Raw genomic sequence first — 5,930 nt, 5'->3', positions numbered from 1 at the left:
GTTGGTGGACATTTGGCTGGCTGGCTGACTGGCTGGCTGGCTGGATGGATGGATGGATAGATGGATGGATGGATTGGTGAGTGGATGGGTGAATAGATGGGTGGGTAGATGTTGGATAGAGGAAGGAATAGATGGGTAGATGGTAAAAGGGTAGATGGATGGATGGAAGGTTGGATTATAGATTTATGAAGGAAGTATAGCACCCTTGGTGGCACAGCCTAGGGCTCTAAGGCAAAACTTGGGTACTCTACAGAGGAAATGGGAGTATAAATGATCAGTCAACCTGGCTGCAAACATAGAAACTTTAGTCTGGGAACCTAAGAAGAAAAAGATTGCTATAAGCTGGAAGCCAATGAGACTTCATGGATGAAGCCAGAACTCCCAGTAGACATCCTGGATTAGCATTGCCTAAGAAAAAAAAGAAACAAATTGACAGATTCTTTGTTTGATAAATTATCCCTAAGCAAAACTACCATTCTACCTCCCCAGTGGGTTTCTGAGCAGTGGGTTGGTAGGATAGGTACCTTAGAGGTGCTGGGCTGTTCTCCCCAGCTGAGTCCATCTCCCACTTGCAACCGTGGGCCAGGCTACAGGTGGGTGGGGCCTGCCTTTGCACTTGGCCTTGAAAGCCACTCGGAGCAGCCTCCGTGTGAGGTCTTATCCAGTGCATCTGAGCTGCAAGACCACAAACTCCCAGCCACAGGGAGGTAAGGTGAAGAAAAAAGTACAAGTCCCTCCTCTGGACAAGGAGGGCCAGCGAGGCTGGAATCCTGGCTTCTCTGACCAGGGGACCAGCTGTGCAGGCAGCAGGCCTAAAGCCTCCTCCATGACCCACAGTGGGGCTTGACCTCTTCCCCCATCTGCGCATCCCACTAGAGCAGGATACTCCTCATGCGATGCTCACCCCTGGGATGATGGCTCCTTGTCTTTGCCCGGCCTCTGCCCATGCCACCTAAAACAGAAGGAGCTGGGCTTCGTGTACCTGAGCCTGGGCCAGAGGACAAGGAAGGCTGGTGATGCTGGGGAGAAAGCTTGTCTCTTTCCGACTCGGTCATGACCAGACTGTTTCTGGAAAATCAGGGTTGGGGCTGATATAGAATTAAAATGCTCATGGCAGGAGTGCCTGGGTGGCCTAGCCAGTTAAAGCGTCTGACTTTTGATTTCAGCTCAGGTCATGATCTCATGGTTGTGAGATCCAGCCCCTGCTTGGGATTCTCTCCCTCCCTCTGTCTCTGTCTCCACCCCGCCATTGTGCACACATAGCACGCTTGCACTCTCTCTCAAAATAAATAAAAATAAACTCTAAAAAAATAAAATAAAATAAAATTTTCACGGCAGAAAAGAGAGATGGAAGAAAGGATCATTCCCGTACTGCTTTAATGTACCATTTCACACCATAAAAAGATTCCATAGTAATAAAACTCCAGAAATCCCCTCACTGAGAAAATGGATGATTCCAGAACTTGTCTTCCCAGTACCCTCCCCACCCTCTTCCCACATGTCCTGAAGGCCCAGGGAGAAAGCTCACAAAGAGGGACTCCATTATGTCCTGAAGAGTGTAGACTCTGGAGTAGGGTTACCAGGCTCAGCAAATAAAAATCCTGGACACCTAGTTAAACTTGAACTTCAGATGAACATGAGTGATTCTTTCTGGTATAAGTATGTCCTATGCAATATTTGGAACATATATTAAAAAAAAGAAAGAAAACATTCATTGCTTAGTTGAAATTTAAATTTAACCGGGCTTTGTAGGACACTCTTCCATCCTTCACCAAGAACAGTCCTACTCCAGAGCCAGGCTAAGTTGATTTTATTCCCAGCTCTGCAAAGAGTGGCTGTGATCGTAGTTCCCAAATCTGGGGCGTGGGGTTAATACTGAACCCACCTCAAAGGCAGGCGTGAGCATGAAGGAAGAGAAAGGCATACAACATTAACTCATATGTAAATGTTATTTATCCTAAAGGGCTCACACCTCCCATCACCCAGGGGTTTGTGTAGAAGCTGGTGTGCATTCCCTATGCTCGATGCTGATGGAGCTCCAGATGCTGAAACCAGTCTACCCAGAGGCAAGGGTAACGGGAGAGAGAGAGGGGTGAGGCTGGGAACAGCAGAATTCATCTAGACGTGACTCCAATGATTTTGGTGATGGGCACAGGGAGAATTGAGTGGGTATGTGAGAGCTAGTGTGGTTGCTGAGAGCATAGACCTGAACCCTTGGAGCCCCTGGGTCTCGCTTTGCCTAGAACACTAGCTCCGCTCGTCCAGTGCTCCTGAGGATGTCCTGGAAACTACTACCCCCGTCTTAGGGGTGTCCATGAGGCAGTCTTTGGACAGAAGATCTGGCTTGCTGGATGTGCACATCCACTTACGGTAAGCCCTGCCTGTGTATGTGCCCCCAAACTGGCCAGGACCCTGCTTCGAGGCCCTTCGTCCACGAGCCCTGACTCAGCCTCCCTGGGGTCCTTCCTTGTAGGAGGAAACTAGGCTCTTGGAACTGACTCCGAGGCCAAGCTGGGATCCAGCTGAGGAAAGCATGGCCAGCCTGACGGATACTCAGCGCTGGCCCTGCGTACTGGACTCTAAAAGGATCCCCAGATATCTGCCATGAAAGAGACTCCCTTGTGTGACTTTGTTTTACCTCTTTGGGTCCACGTGGTTTGTTTTGGGGGGGAGGGGAGAGGTAGTATCAAATAATACCAAAAAAAAAAAAAATGCTCTGTCGTTAGGCAGCGTTTTCAAACTTCAGATCTTTTTGTATCACTGTCTGGAGTTTTGTTGTGTCTCCAACCACCTATACTAGTGCATACTATGTTAATTTAAATTTCCTTGCTTCTTAAATCATGTATTTTTAAAAAATGAGATCCACCCTGAACAGTATCTGAAATGTCTGCTTTAATGTGCTAGTTATAATTTTTTCTTCTTACTTTTAAAAATAAAATATAAATCCATATCTTTTTTTTTTTTTACAAATAATGTTTTCAGATTATCTTGTCAGTTATCTTGTCGGTTACCAATGATTTGGTGCAAACATTTCACCTTGTACTAAGGTCCCTGAAAGGCCAACCATTCAACTCTAAAGGAATGAACAACCCAGGCCAAAGGGCAGAGGGCCATGGGCAGGCCCTTGGACTGGGCACCCGGGGTGTAAGGATCATCACGCGCAATTAAGCCGTGGAGATGCACCTCAACAGCCAGACCTCTGCCTGCCTCCCACCTTGAACTCCACATGACTGAGGTATTTCTGAAGAGCAGTGACTCTGGGTGCTGCGTAGAGAGAGATCTGGAAGACCTCACAGGGAGGGGGGATTGCTTTGGGCTCTGCTGGAAAATGGAGTTCCCTAGCAGAGGAAGAAAGGTGAAGCCTTGTAACTAGAGATAGTGACATAAGCAAAGGACACAAGAGAAAGAGTGATGGGCTCCACTGTCCTGAATTTGGGAGGCACCGCTAGGGCTGGACACAGAGCTCAGGAGAAAAGTCACAGTCTAGTAGCCCCTGGCCTCCAAGAGCATTGGCATGTAATTGTTAAATTCAGATAGCTTGCCAGCTGAAAAACTGGAGATTTTTACCTAAAATGCGATTCTTGGTGTCCTTATTTAAAATCCTAACTCGCTCCCCTTCCCTCGGCTCCATTTTCCCATAGAATCTAAGAACCTTCTGTAGATTATGTGTTTACTTACTTATGTTTTGTGTAGCTTTTCTCTTCCCTGCTTCCTCCCTTCCCTTGGGGATATAAACTCCCAGACTAGGTTTGGGGGGTTTCTTTTTCTTTCTTCCTTTCCTTTTCTTTCTTTCTTTCTTTCTTTCTTTCTTTCTTTCTTTCTTTCTTTCTTTCTTTCTTTCTTTCTTTCTTTCTCTTCCTTTAGTAAAGTACTTCAAACACTTAGCCAGTGTCTGGCACATAGTAGGTGCTCAATAAGTATTTTAATAAATTGATAAAGGAAGTGGCCGGCTCTGATGTGTCCCATGCTAATGCCTATCCTGGGGTGGGGGTGGGGGGCACTGCCAGGGAGGAGGTCTCCGTTCTCCTTTGTCCCAGCCCACGCGGGCCCCTCCAGTGACTCCCTAGGCTGCAGGGACAAAACCATATTTGAGGCAAAAAAGAAGCAAGCGAGAAACTGTAATTCCCTTTAGCAGGAAGGCTCCCCGCAGCTCCCCGCAGGCTCTGAGTTCCAGGCTCCAAGACGTGCCAACTCCCGCCTTCTCGATTTTCCACAGAACACTTTAGTTTCACCTCGCTGCGCAGGGATCAGGGGAGAGCCTGAGCCTTGGTCCACCGGGACCTCGGGGACGGGAGGGGGGAGGGAGGAATGGGGGCGTGGGAGGTGCCAGGGTGAAGCAGGGGTGGGAAGCAGAGGGTGTGGGAGACTTTGCCACCAGAGGGCGCCCGAGCTCAGCCGGCGCGCTCTTTCTTGTCCGCAGCCCGCCAAGCCGCACAAGTTCCGCGATTACCGGCCCTGCTGTCCTGAAAAAAAAAAGTGGAGTCCCAGAAATGCCTGAGGATTGACTTGTCCACTGGAATGTTAGTTTTTAAGGGCAAGACCAACCCAATGCGTTTCCCGGCTCTACGCCCAGTGCCCAGAAATAAGCTCGGCTTGGAGTGAATGAACGAATGGAAGTTCACGGTGCATCTAATCGGGCGTGAAAGTAGTTTCAGAAAAAGAGATAGAAAAGACACCCATCCTCACCACCTGAGTCCTCGGAGTTCTTGCAGCTTCCTGCTGGATGTGGCCCTTGGCTGGAGCTGCTGAGCCCAGGCCCCGCCGCCCCTGCCCATTCCCCTGTGGCGCCGACTACCGGACTGCCCAGGTAGAGAGACCTGTCCCCACCCCACCGCGCCCCTTGAATGGGGGCGGGGATGGAGTCCACTCCAAGGTCTAGCTCTGCCAGTAAGCAGGAGGTGGCTGGAGCGTCCTATCGTCACTAATGAGGTCACAAAGCGTGCTCCTCTCACCCCTGCGCCCCCTGGGCCGCCGGCCTGCACCCCTCACTGCTGGGCTAGGGCGGTCTCAACGTGTCCAGGTTGGGGCGCGGCCAGCCAGGAGTTCCCACACCGCCCAGGGACGACTCTGTGGGTGCTGTTTTCTGGACCAGAAAGGCCCACGCAAGGAGGACTGCCCTGGGGTATAAGGGAGAGAGGAAGAGGGGAGTTCTCCCAAAACTCTGGTTCGCGCAGGGCGTTCACTGGGAGACGGAGAAACTGCTGAAGCTTAAACAATTATTCTAGCTTCCATTTACCGAGTGCTATGTGCCAGACTCAGGGGTGAGTACTTCACGCCTGAGACAGGAGTGTCCATCATCCCCTCCCCTCCCCCAGTTGCACTGTGAACAGTCCATTTCACAGTTGAGAAAACAGAGGTACAGAGAACTAAGTAAATTCACGTTTACTTAGAATTCACGTTAAATTCACGGAGCCGGCAGAGGAGACTGTTTCCTTTCCGCCGCACAATATTCTAGAGTCGCAAGTTTACAGGTCAGGAAACTGAGGCTTGGTTACCAATGACGGCGTTGGCTTGGAATGAGAGTGATCGGACTGCGAAGACTGGTCTCCCCTCCGCCCCCCGACCCCATAGGCCTAGTTTGCGGGGCCACAGTGCTGCGCGATCCTGGGCCGGTGGTCACCGCGTGCTTCCAGACTCCAAAAACCGGACGGCTCTTAGCCATCTTGGGCCTCGGCACGCATCGATTTGTTTGGTTCTCTTTGGTCCTCCTTCAGTTCCCCTGGGACTCCATCTTTCCACCTGTTCAGTGGGCACAACAACCAGCGTTCAGCCGAGCCCCGCTGCGTTCCTCGCTGCAGGTCGAGCCTTACGGAGCAGGGCCCAGCGGAGCGGAGGTCAGAGGCCGAAGCTCGTCGCAGCCCCTGGAGCACCCCGGGCGCGGAGGGGTGAGGAGGGGACCCGACTGGCGGCCGTTTGGGAAGGGGAAGGCG

This window comes from Crocuta crocuta, unplaced genomic scaffold, assembly GCF_008692635.1.
Source record: "Crocuta crocuta isolate KB4526 unplaced genomic scaffold, BGI_CrCroc_1.0 scaffold170, whole genome shotgun sequence".
In the NCBI taxonomy this organism is placed as follows: Eukaryota; Metazoa; Chordata; class Mammalia; order Carnivora; family Hyaenidae; genus Crocuta; species Crocuta crocuta.
This window is presented reverse-complemented; position numbering follows the sequence as displayed.